The sequence below is a fragment of the Octodon degus genome, unplaced genomic scaffold (assembly GCF_000260255.1).
Source record: "Octodon degus isolate 3935 unplaced genomic scaffold, OctDeg1.0 scaffold00094, whole genome shotgun sequence".
Classification (NCBI taxonomy): Eukaryota; Metazoa; Chordata; class Mammalia; order Rodentia; family Octodontidae; genus Octodon; species Octodon degus.
The window spans coordinates 5,679,459-5,692,545 of record NW_004524670.1 but is presented as its reverse complement, the minus strand read 5'-3'; positions in this window follow the sequence as shown (position 1 = coordinate 5,692,545).

Sequence of the window (13,087 nt, the reverse complement as noted above, 5' to 3'; positions counted from 1 at the left end):
ACCAGGGATCAAACAGGGGACCTTGTGCTTGCCAGGCAGGTGCTTAAGCCATTGAAATCTCCCTAGCAGTTTATTTTCGATATTTTTTGGCAGTACCAGAGATTGAACTCAGGACCTTGTGCTTGCCAGGCAAGCACTTATTCTACTGAATTATCTCCCTGACTCCCCATTTTTATTTTTGTTGATACTATGACTCTTATCTCATGTTTATAACCTACAATTTTTTATTTTATTTCATAAATTTTTATCTCATTGTATATACATTTATTACAAGCAATTTGTACCTGTACATGATATATATTTTTCTTTTCTCATTCCCCTCCCCCCTCAACTGCCCTGTTCCCCTTTTTATTTACAAAAGCTATGTTTTCATTTTTTCCTTCTGTTCTTTTTTCTGTTCCTTCTTCCACACCCCCACCCCTTGTTCTCCTTCTCATTTGGACAGTTTTCCCCCATTTCCCAATATATACTATATATTTTTGCTCCTTACTTACACTTTTGGCTTCTCACAACATGAAAACCATGTGATACTGACACATGTGTTATGACACACAATGTTCAAATTCATTTTGTGCATTTGGTACACATACATGACACATTTTAAATCCTTTTACTTTACCCTTAGTCTCTTGGAACCTTTCTCATTTGCAAGAAACTATCTCCTTTTCTTCTTCATCTATCCTTTATTGTGCTCTTTGCCTTTCTCAAATGAGAGACCCTAGGTGGTATTTAATTATGTGTATCTGCTTTACTTCACTCAACATTTTATTGTCCAGGCATACCCATGTTCCCACAAACATCTTGAGCTTGTATGATTTTTAGAGCCAAATAGTATTCCATCATGTAGAAATACAATAATTTCTTTATCTTGTCTGTTGGTGGGTTTGCAGATTGCTTCCAAAATTTAGCTATCATCAATTTTACTGCTATAAATATTGATACGCGTGTATCACTTTGGTGTGATGTGTTTAGCTTTATGCAAAAGACATCTAGAAGGAAGCTGGGTCATACAGAATTTCTAATTTTAGTTTTCTGAGGAATCTCCCAACTGACTTCCACTAGTTTACATTCCCATGATATAGTAGGGTTTCTTTTTCATCATATGTATATATGCCAGCATTTATTAGTTTTTGATTTCTTGATGATTGTCCTTCTTTCTTCTTTTCTTTTTTTAATTTAATTTAATTTAATTTTGAAGAGTAAAAACAAAAGAAAAAACAAATAGAAAAAATGACAAAAATGAGGTAACACACAATACATGTGTTACAGATTTTCCAAATAGGAATAACTAATTAATAAAGGTTGTTATATTATCTATTTTTAACTTTAAATCTGTTGCTCAGATTAACAGATACAGTTATTCAATGTTGGACAAATAAATATTAATGCTTGCTTTCAAGAAATCTTAATTTTTTCCTGTCTTTGAAATTTTATTTTACAGAGAGTATAATAATTGATAAGACACCTGGTTCCACCAAAAACATAATAGTAATTGATAAGACATTAGAAACAGGGGCTGGGGAGATGGCTCAGTAGAATAAGCACTTCCCTGGCAAGCACAAAGATCTGAGTTCAATCCCTGGTTCTAAAGAAGAAAAAAAAAAAAGGTTGCTATAAGGCATTAGAAACAGTACCCATTTAGAAGACCAAGATGAGAAGTATTCAGCCATGGGTTTTGTATTACAATTTGCTGTCCTTGATATAGTTGCTCAGATCACAGATATCAGCATACAGATATAGTCAAGGTGAAAATTCTACGAATCTTAACTTGTTGTATTTTGAATTTCTCCAATGGTTAGATAGCTTCTTTTTTTTTTTCCCCCACAACCAGGGATTGAACTCAGGCCCTTGCACTTACCAGGCAAGTGATTTTTCTCTTGAGCTATCTCCCTGGCCCTTTAATCATTAGAGATGTTGAAGATTTTTTTCATGGATTTGTTGACTATCTTCATGTCTTCCTTTGAGAAGCACCTGTTCATTTCACTTGCCCATGTCTTGACTGGGTCTTTTATTTTAAGTAGTCTAATTTTCTTTGAGTTCTTTACATATTCTAGATAGCATCCATCTCACTGAGGAATATATAGCAAAAAAATTTTCCCATTCTGTAAGTTGTCACTTCAACCTGCTACTTGATTCCTTTGCTATAAAGAAACCATTTTAATTTGATTAATCCTTGTGGTTATGTCTTATGCAACAGCATTCAGCGTGAGAAATCCCTTCCTACAATTTTGACTTCTTATAATAGATTTAATGTTTATCTTATGGCAGGTTTAATGTTTCTGTTTTAATGCTTAGATTTTTTTTACTCACTTTTACTTCAGCTTAGTACATGGTGAGAGATATGGGTCAAGTTTCAATCTTCTTCAAATAAATATCCAGTTTTCCAAGTACAATTTGCTAAATAGACTGTCTTTACTCCAACATTTGCTATTTCACCAGTTTGTCAAAGACCAAGTTGTTCAATGTGTCTGAGAATGTTTCTGTATCCTCTCTATTGTGTACCATCGATCCACGTGTCTGTTTTTGTACTAATACCATATCATTTTATCACTACTGCTTTGTAGTACAGCTTAAAGTCAGTATTCTGATTCCTCCTGCTTTGTTTTTATTGCCCAATATTGTTTTTGCTACTCTGGATCTCTTCTATCCTATAAAACTCACTGTAAGATTGTGTTCTGCAGACTGGCGCAGTACACACAGGTATGTTTACGGAGACTGCATTGAATCTGTGTAAGTTTTGGGAGGATAGCCATTTTCAAAACACCATTTCTGACTATCCAGAAGATGACATCTTTCCATTTTCTGATGTCTTCATCAATTTCTTGTTTCAAAATACTGTAGTTTTCGTTGGTTGGTTGGTTGGTTGGTTGGTTAGTTGGTTGGTTGGTTGGTTGGTTGGTTGGTTGGTTGGTTGGTTGGTTGGTTGGTTTTGGGGATTTTTAGAGGTTTTGCACTTTCTTGGGTTAATCACTAGGTATTTTATTTTTTGATGCTACCATGATTGGTACTATTTTCATTATTTCCTTCTAATTGAGTTTATTATTGGTGTGCACAAATGCTGTTGATTTTTTGTGCTATTTTTGTATTCTGTTATATTAATGACATTGGTTATTAATTCTAAGAGTTTTCGATGGAATTTGTTGGGTCTTTCATGTATAATATTATGCTATATACAAAAAAATGATCATTTGAGTTCTTCCTTTCCTATATGTATCCCTTTTATTTCTTTCTCTTGCCTAATTACTTTGGCTAATGTTTCAAGTACATAAGTGGTGATAATGGACATTCTTGTCTTCTTCCTGATTTTACAGGGAATGCTTCTAGTATTCCCCCATTTAATATATGTTAGTCATTGGTTTGTCATAAACAGCTTTATAAAATATAAGTATGGTCTTTCCATATATATGTTCTTCAGGGTTCTTATCATGAAGGGTGTTGGATTTTGTCAAAAAGTCTTTTATGCATCTATTGATATGTGCATGTGGTTTTTGACCTTGCTTATGTTTATGTGATGCATTGCATTTATTGATTTACATATGCTTAAACATCCTTTTATCTCTGGGATATAACTTAATTGGTAATCTGCATAATCTTTTTGATGATGTACTTCAGTCTATTCATTAATATCTTGTTGAATTTTGCACCTTTGTTCATTAATGAGATTGGCCTGTAGTTTTTTTCTTTAGTTGGGACTTTGTCTAGTTTTGAATTCAGAGTGATGCTGCATTTCATAAATAAATTTGGGAGCATTCTGACCTTTTTTATTTCTTTAAGGAGCTTAAGGAATATAGGGGATATAAAACTATATCCTTAAAGCTTTTGTAGAATAGAGCAGTGAATCCATGAAGACAGGATTTTTTTTAGGTTGGTAGATTCTTTATCACTGTCTTAATTTCATTGTTTATTATTGAGTTGTTTTGCATTTTTGTGTCTTCTTGGGTAAACTGTAATAACTTGCATGAATTTAGGGATCTCTCCATTTCTCCAAAATTTTCCAGTTTGTTAGAATACAATTGTTCATAGTAATTTCTGTCTTCTAGAGTTTGATGGTGTCTGTTGTGTTTATCCTTTTTCATTTCCAATTTCAGTGTGATTTTTTTCTCTTTCTCATGGTAAATTTCAGTGATTTATACTGTCATTGCCATTGATTTTCAGAATTTTTTAAAATTTCTTCTATAACTCACTGGTTTTTAAGGAGTATACTATTAATTTTCTACGTGTTTCTATATTTTCCATAATTTTTTCTGTTATTAATTTGTTTTCATTGCACAGTGGTCTGATAGTACACATTGCATGATTTCAATTCACTTATATTTATTCAATCAGACTTTGTGAACTAGTATGAGATCTACTTTGGGGAAAGGACCAAGTGCTATAGAGAAAAACTATATACTCTGTTTGGTGGGGGTGGGACACTCTCTAGATATCTGTTAGGTCCATATATTCAAAGGTGTGGTTCAACTGTGACATTTTATATTGATCTTTTGTTCAGTTAATCTATGTATTTACAAAGCTAGGTATTAGAATCTTCCACTAGAATTGTGTTGGTATTCATTTCATCTTTTAGATTCAGCAGTATTTATTTTATGAAGACAGATGTTCCAGTATTCATTACATAAATATTTATAAGGATTATCTCTTAATGTTGATTGTTCTCTAACTAGCATGTAGTGACCTTCTTTGTTTCTTCTAATCAATCTTAGCTTGAAGTTTACCATGCCTATAATTAAAATTGCTACCCCTGTTTGTTTTCAGAGTTATACTACATGAAATATTGTTTTCCATCCTTGGATTTTTAGTCTATGAAATTTGTTTTGATTAAAGAAAGTTCCTGAATACAACAGACCATTGAACTCTGTTTCCTGATCCAGTTTGCCAATCTACATCTTTTAATTGGAGTGTTAAGACCATCAATGTTGAGGTCAATATTACTGAAATGTGCTTATTGTTTACTACATATTGCATTCTTTCTCTATTGGTGATGACTTTAGGGAGTTTTTCCTGTTATTTTGTTGTTGCTCATCCATAGACCTTGCTTTGTGTTTTTGTTTGATTTGGGTTTTTAGATTTTTTGGTTTCACTGTTCTTGTCTAGAATATTTCTATTTATTGGACTGATGGTTTATTATTAATCTATCTTTTCAGTTTGTCTTTTTCATGAAATGTCCTTATTTCTCCATCTACTTTGAAGGAAAGTTTTTGCAACGTATGTTAATCTAGAGTGGAGGGCCAGCCAAATAGCTCAACAGATTAAAGCATGTGCTTAGGCAGACTCAGGGTTCAGGAGTTCAGTCCTCTGGCCTGCCTTGTGGGCCTCGCCCCCCAGGAGTGCTAAGTAGGTGATTGACACTGGGTGTGGTGGTGCATGCCTATAATACCAGCACTTGGGAGGCTGTAAACAGGAGGATCACTAAGAGTCTGATCTATGCAGTAAGACCCTGTACACCTGCTACACTCTGTCCTAAATACAAAAAATAAATAAATAAATAAAACTAGACTGGAAGTTCTTTGCTCTTAAGGCTGAAATACTCTGTTCCAAGCTCTTCTAGACATTAAGATTTGTACTGTGAAGTCTGTTGTAATTCTAATGGCTTTACTATTACATGTGACTTGTTTTGTTTTGTTTTATTCTTCTCTGATGGCATTTAAAATTCTGGGGTTTTTGTTGAGTATCCGGGATTTCTTTTTTTGGCCAGCTCAGCCTACCCTGAGAGCAGGGCTGGTGTGGCATGTGGTGCCTGCCTTGTGGTTGCCTAAGCTTGTGCCTGCCTTGTGCTTGCCTAAGCAGGAGCTTTAGACCACTGAGCTATCTTGCTGGCCAAATAGTGTCTTTTTTCACCATGGTTGATGATCTGGAAGCCTTGACGAGTTCTATGTTGAACTTTTTTCTCTTAGTTGGGAAACTTTCTGCAATATTTTTTGTAAACATATTAATTCCACTTGTGTTAGTTTTCTCTAACCCCAGTTAGCATCAGATTGATTCTTCTTAGTGCCATGTAGTAACTGCAGGATGGTCTTTTCTTATTTTATTTATTCACTTCTTTAAGTATATGCTGACATCCTGTTCTCCACTTCAGACAATCTGTCTTCAAATTAGTCATGTCTGAAAATCATGAATTTTGCAGGGATTTTTTTTTCAAGTATTTCTGTCTGGTATCTTTTCAAGAACTCTGTATCTTTGCTGAATTTGTCACTTGTAGTTTTCTTGTTTGTTTGTTTGTTTTGTTTGCACCAGAGATTGAACTCAGGACTTTGCACTTGCTAGGGAGGTGCTTATGCCACTGAGCTACGTCCCTGGCCCTTGTCATTTGTGTTTTGAACTGTACTGGTCAGCTCTTCTAGTTTTTTACTCATTTCCCCAATATCCACATTAGGCATTCTGAGTGGTAATTCAGTGAACTTTAAGTTTACTTCCTCTTTGAACTCATCTGCTTTCTTCACCTCTTCTTTAATCTTTCCATAGCATTCTGTTGCCTAGTATTTACCCCTCCTCTCCATTTGTGCTTCATTGATCTGTCTTAGAGTGGGGAAACCTTGGGAATCTTCATTTGCCTTGTTTCCCCCATATCCTGTGTGTATATGTGTCTGGTTTTGTGGTTTATGACCCCAGGCAATGCAGATATTGGCACAGAGAGAAAACCAATCATCCACTCTCTGTTACCTTGGCTATAGTTGCAAATTCAGCAACAACAATGACGTCAAATGTCAACTGGATATTGACAAATCCTAGCAACCACTCATAAACATATCTTAACCAGAGCAAAGAGGACTGTGATTTTAGTGAATATAAGCAGACCACCCACATATTGATCCATAGAAGTTCAGGCCATTAATTTCTGCTGGATGTAGGCAGCAGCAGTGTTAGAGCTTATAACACAACACTACACTAAGTGGCTTACTCTTCAGGACTGCCCCACCTACAGCCAATTATACCTTACAAACCTGGCATTCTTCACATGAATACAGGCCCTATGATCTTCCTAGTCTGTTTTCAGGCCTCCTGGGGGATCCCAAGAGATCCTTGCTTAGTTCTGACCTCTGTACCTATCTTCCAAGGATATCTCTCAGCCAGTCTCCATGGCTTGGTAACACTTCAGTCTCAAAGCAAAACTCTCCTCTTGGATGTTGGTCTCTTATTCTATCAGTTCAGCCTTGGTTGTCACCTCTACTGCCCTGTGCTGGGGAAGCACAAAGGGTGGGAATGGGATTGTCTGGGGCAGGAAGTGCTTTCCCAAGGTCCTCCTGGCTCAGCACAGGAAGGTATCCACATTGGTTAGAGGCTCTGGAGCCTTTCTCAAGGTGCAGTTAAGGAAAAAGGCTGAAGTCAATTTAGGATTTCCTTCCCTTGCTCAATCATTCCTTTAATTTGTTCCCACAAAGGTTGCTGTAGTGAGGTTTATTTATATCCACTGGTATTTATTTACTTATATATTTTCAAGACTTTGGGTCCATTGATACAGTACACAAAATGTGGTAATATATTCATTTCTAAATCATCCAAACAAAAAAATTGTATTAAATGAGAGATGAGCCAAGAGAAAAACAAGATAGAGCAAGTGATGGTATATCTACCACAGCTCTGGCTGAGCTGTAAATTTTTCCATCAGCTTTCTGACAGACAAAACAAAATCAGAAGCCTAATTAGTGACACAGTTCTTTCATCTGTGAGCAAAAAACATGAGCTCCTCAGAAGTAGAAAGTATGTCCTATTTTACAACTCTAAGCTAAATTTTGCTTTGGAAGTGCCTCTCCTACAGGTCTCATAGCAAGGCAGTGATTAACATGAACAATGAGATTTTCATGTGCCTTCTAAGCAGCAAAGGTTGCATCTGATGCCTTCAGTATGACTGAGCGACATGCAGGCCTCTAGGCCTCAGCACCCATGAGCCCAGCTTTGCTCCTGCTTCCACTGCCTCCTGTGCTCGGGCCACACGTCTCACTTTATTCCCCTCCCTCTCCCTCACCCTTATGCTTTTCATCTCCCTCCTCTTCCCTCCCCCGCCCCTCCTCTCCTTCATGCCCCACAGGAAACTTCACATTGGATGCCTGCTTTTCTCCCACTTGTCCGGACATGTTTTTCAAATTATCACTTGGTAGCATTGAAGGAAACCCAGACATTGTGGGGAAAAGAGTGAGAGGCCAACTGGAAAAAAAGAAAAGTCTGCTTTTTTCTCAGTTTGTTATAAATTTGCAATACAAGCAGAGAAAAATAAACACCCAGATTCTGCAACTGATATAGAAGTCCCCTGGCTCAATGAGTTACCAAAGTTTGGTCTTCCCCCAGATCCTCTGCAGTTTACAGCCAGGGAGCTGCTTCTCATTCAGGAGAGGCATGGTATTGGCAACTTTTTTTTTTTTTTCCTCCTCTTTGCCATCATTTCCTGGCCTGCCTCCTAAGGATTAGAGGTGGTCGGACAACTGATAAACAGAATGCTCAGCCAAGAGGACAGGGACACCACACTGCCCAGGAAGCCACATCAGGTCCTGGATTTAGAGAACTGTCTGCTCCTAAAGTTATACTTTTCCCTTAGTGAGAGGCCTTCCAGCTTGACAGAGACAACCTCAGAAGGCCCAGCTGATCTTCATTAACACACAGGAAGATCTGCGCTCACGCCAAGACCTTCATTATGAGCTCTTTGCAGCCCCACGTGAGGACTACTTTGCTGTTGACTGGCAACTAAAAGCAGGAAAAGGGCAAAAAGGGAAATGCCCTCTGGATAAAAAACCTAGGGCTAGATGGAGAGAAGTTAAATCCCCATTTTCATTCCGACAGTGGTGTGTAGGCTCCAGCAGGGGGCTGTAATGGAGGGAGCCATGATTTTGTAGTGGAAAGACCTCAGTTTCAATTCTGGTTCTGCAGTTGCTAACAATGGCTCAGTCCGTTTATCTTTTGAATCCTCACTTCTTCCTCTAGACAATGAAAATAATGCCTCTGTAGCTATAAAAATCAGTTGAGGCGGTGTCTATGAATATGCTTTAACTACTAAACACCTTGCAAATTCTAGTTGTTATCGGTCTAGAAGAATGTCCCTCCTCTCATATGCTGACAATTGTCAACAGAAGATCTGGGTTCTAGACCCTGCCTGAGCTTCTAGACCTAATTTTTATTTGTTAACTAGATTATCTGAAGTGAAACCTTTAACTGAGCCTCACTTTCTTGCAGTAAAAACATTAACAAAGGAAGTCACCTTGCAATATAGGGCTGTTGTGAGAATTGAGTGAAACTAAATATCAGGAAGTACTTTGACAAGTGTAAAATGCTAGACAAATATTAGTTGTTAATATTATTAAGCAATAGCCTAAAGGCTCAGGCTCTGGTGCCAGCTTTGCATGCCTCTTCCCCTTGGCACTTTCTCAGCTGAATTTATCACACTCTCCTACAAGCTGTTTTTCCCCCCTGACAATTATTTAATTCCTTTCTCAATAACTAAGTTCCCTGAGAGAAGTCCCAGAATCCACAGAGAAAATGAATCTATTCATGTCTTTGGGGAACTTACACTAGTCAAGGCAAAGAATAAATAACTAAAACGGCTGAAGGTAGACAGAGTGTAAAGGAAAGCATGTAGATCTTGAAGTCGGAAAATCTGTTTCCTTTTTTTTTTAATTCATTTTAATGAGAAAAAAAGATAAAATAGCAATGAAACAGATTCAAAACAGGTTGGTAGGACAGTTACAATAATTAATACATTGGGTATTGTTGTCTTCATAGTAGTTATTCAGAGGACAAGATGCAGACATGATACCTTGTTTAAACAATATTAGTATAAACCTCTCTTCTCATTGAACTAAAAAAAGTAGCTGTATATCTATCCTAACTATCTTGTATATCCATAATAGGGGGATATAAATAAAGGACCATTTTGTCAGAAGATCTATTTCTAATGCCACTGCTGGCTGAGTGGTCCTGGAACTCTCCTCTCTTCTGAGCTATAGCTGCTTTTTCTATAAAAGGTCTTGAGAATAGTAGCAACTTCCTTCTTATGTTGAAAGGGAAGATGAAAGATGGTCATGTCTTCTCGTGATGTTGAGTGAATGCTGTTATTGTCACAGTTGCCTGGGAGGAATTAGTATCCTAAGCATACAAATATTTACTGCTTACTGAATACTATGTGTCACATACTACATGTGCCCCTCGGCATGTACACTTGCATCTAGCCTTCACACTACAAGGTATTATTTTACAGATAAGAAAACTGAAGTTCAGGAAGGCTAGGAAAGTGAGTTGTAGAGAAAGTACTGGCTCCCAGGTTTGTCTGATACTCGACTCACTCAAACTCTATATTCTTTCTGCTGTCTATTATGCTTCTTTTTTATAAACTGATATAGAATGATATAGCTTTTCAAGATTCACTTACCACAGTAAAAGCAGACTTCCAAAGGTGCTGTCTGTTCACGGTATACTTTAATAGGTGTTTTTTTCTCAGCTTTTCACCAAAGCAGACCCCAAGACAAAGATTAGAGTACAAGTGGTTTGAGAGTAATTCCAGGAGATATCTGTAGAGAAGCAGAGAGCAGAGATAGCCAATGAAAAGTTTCTTCCCCAGTGAGAAGTCTGACCCAGTGGGAAGCTCTGTGGTCACTGTAACAGATATATTTTACACTTATCTTTCTTTCTCTGAGTGAGAAAACTAAGATTTATACACAAACTCCTGTCTGGAAATAAGTTTTTAGTTATGCCCCAATGCACAATAGAACAGCTGAATACAAACACACACACACACACACACACACACACCTCTGCTCCCAAGAAAGACAGATCCTGAAAATCAAATGAAGTATATGCAAAGACCAAGGCAGAGTTAGTGAAGAAGAGTTAGTGTGGCCAGGGGTAAGGAAAGAGTAGAAGAAAAAAATAAAGGAAGGAAAGGTAAAGAAAATTACCCAAACACTGGCTGAAGGTTTTAATAGGCTCCAGTCCTTCTTAGGTGACCTTGGGCAAGCTAGATCATTGTTTCAACTTTCCATCCTCTACCCAATACCAGGCTTATAAATGTACACCTTATACAACTTTGTGGTACTTTCCTGCTTTGAGTGGGATTATTTCCCCATTCTTTGACTCTTAGCTTGACCACATGGCTTCTTTTGATCAAGGGGATGATAGCAGATATGATATAGATATAGGGTTGGGAAGGATTGTTTATTAGGGATTATACTTTTACATAGTATGTCCGACCTGTGCTGGTGGCTGCTACAAGCAGATATACTACTCCGACCAAGTCTAGCCTAGATGAGCTAACCAAAGGTAATGACAGACACCTGATGGAACCATGTTCAATCACCCACATGACCCCAGCCTACATCAGCCTAGATATACATGAGGAAAAAGTCCTGTTGTCATTTGACATTGAGAATTTTGTTAGTACTGAATACTCTGAACCCACACAGAACTGCTGCAAAAACAGTATTTCCTTTGTATAGCACCAAATATTCATCCAAACATTTTAACTCATCAAATAGTTTTATTTGGGCCACTATTTGAAATTATTCATGTACTTTGCATAAATCTTCACTTCTCTAATTTCTGAGTTTCATGAAGTTAGAAGTCTTAACTCTTTCATTTTCATCTATACCTCAAGGGGTTAGTATAATATTTTTTCATATAGTGAGTGATGAATAAATATTTATTGATTGAATAAACTGGCTATTGGCTAATATATTGGCTATATATACTTCCAAAATTCAAAATGACACTCCAGTTATATTTAATTTAATAGAAAGGGCATATACTCACATATTATAGAAATATAGAGGAAAAATAATTAGTTCTAAATGGAGAAATAATGGAAAGTTTTGATAAAATAATGTCATTGGAGTCAGTAGTCACTTCTGAATGAGCAGACATTTACCTGGTGGAGGAAGAACGCATTCCCCCCAGAACAGACAGCATGAATAAAAATACAGAGTATCCAAGAACTCTAAAGGTTGGTGAAGCTGCTATCTACACATGTAGGTAGGAAAATAATGGATAACATCCAACTGCAAAGGGTCATAAATGGCATGCTATAAAAGTTCCCCATTGTCCTCTTGAAAATGAATAACTATAAGACTTTTAATGATAAAATTAGCATAATCCTTTATCTTTTACCAAGCTGTTTAGCCTAGTGTAATAACTTTTGGATTAATTACATCTCCAAAAGCATTTTGCCTAGGGTTACTGTCCTTCCTTAAGTCTTCTTTTTCCTAGTAGTTAAACAAACATCATAAATGCTAACATCCAACTTAATATTTAAGGTCTCTTCCCATACTTTTCCCGAAGGCCTCCATCCTGAATTTTCTGCATCCCACCCAAATTCCTACAACAAAGGCCACAGTCTTAAGTCACAGGCATTACTGACTCAAATCAAATTTTGAGCATCATCAGGAATGTAAATACTTGGATATATGGCATAGCTAAGATGGAAAAGTTTTAAAAGTGAACAAGGTAATCCTGAATACGTACAAGTCATGGAATTTTCTCTCTACTGGCATCTGATTCCTAATCTTAGAATCCCCAGAGTTGTTAGGCTAAGGAAACAAGTGCACACCAAAGAATGTGAAATGCATAAATCATAAGTGAAAGGGCCTAGTAAGTAATATATGGTAGGGAAGACCTGTCTTATATAATCAGTGCCTTCATCATCAATTTACCAGGTCTTCTTTCAACATCATTCTAAATTGCGGGACATAATACAATATGTAATCATTGGCTTAAAGCTTAACAATATCTCTTTTACTCATGGATTATGTGAGAAGTCCATTGTATCTTATGAGAAAAGGTGCTATGAGATGAATACAACCATTACATCCCTAAAATAGATATTGTTTATGTAACTCATTGGCTCAGTGTATTAAAGAAGTTGCTGGCTGTGGAGAAGATGGTTTCACTTCATCCTGGCAGTCAGTGAAAGACCAATGTCCACAGGTATTTGGAAAAGGATATGTTCACTATAATGAACTAGTACTAAAGGTGAGAAATTGCTTTATCTGCACCCAAGAAAACAATAGAGTCAAAGCTAATTGAGGCATTTTGTCTATGCAAATGTGAGTCTACAAAGATATGTCTTATTTGCAGGAAAAATAAAGATAAATCCAATAGAGAGCATGATATG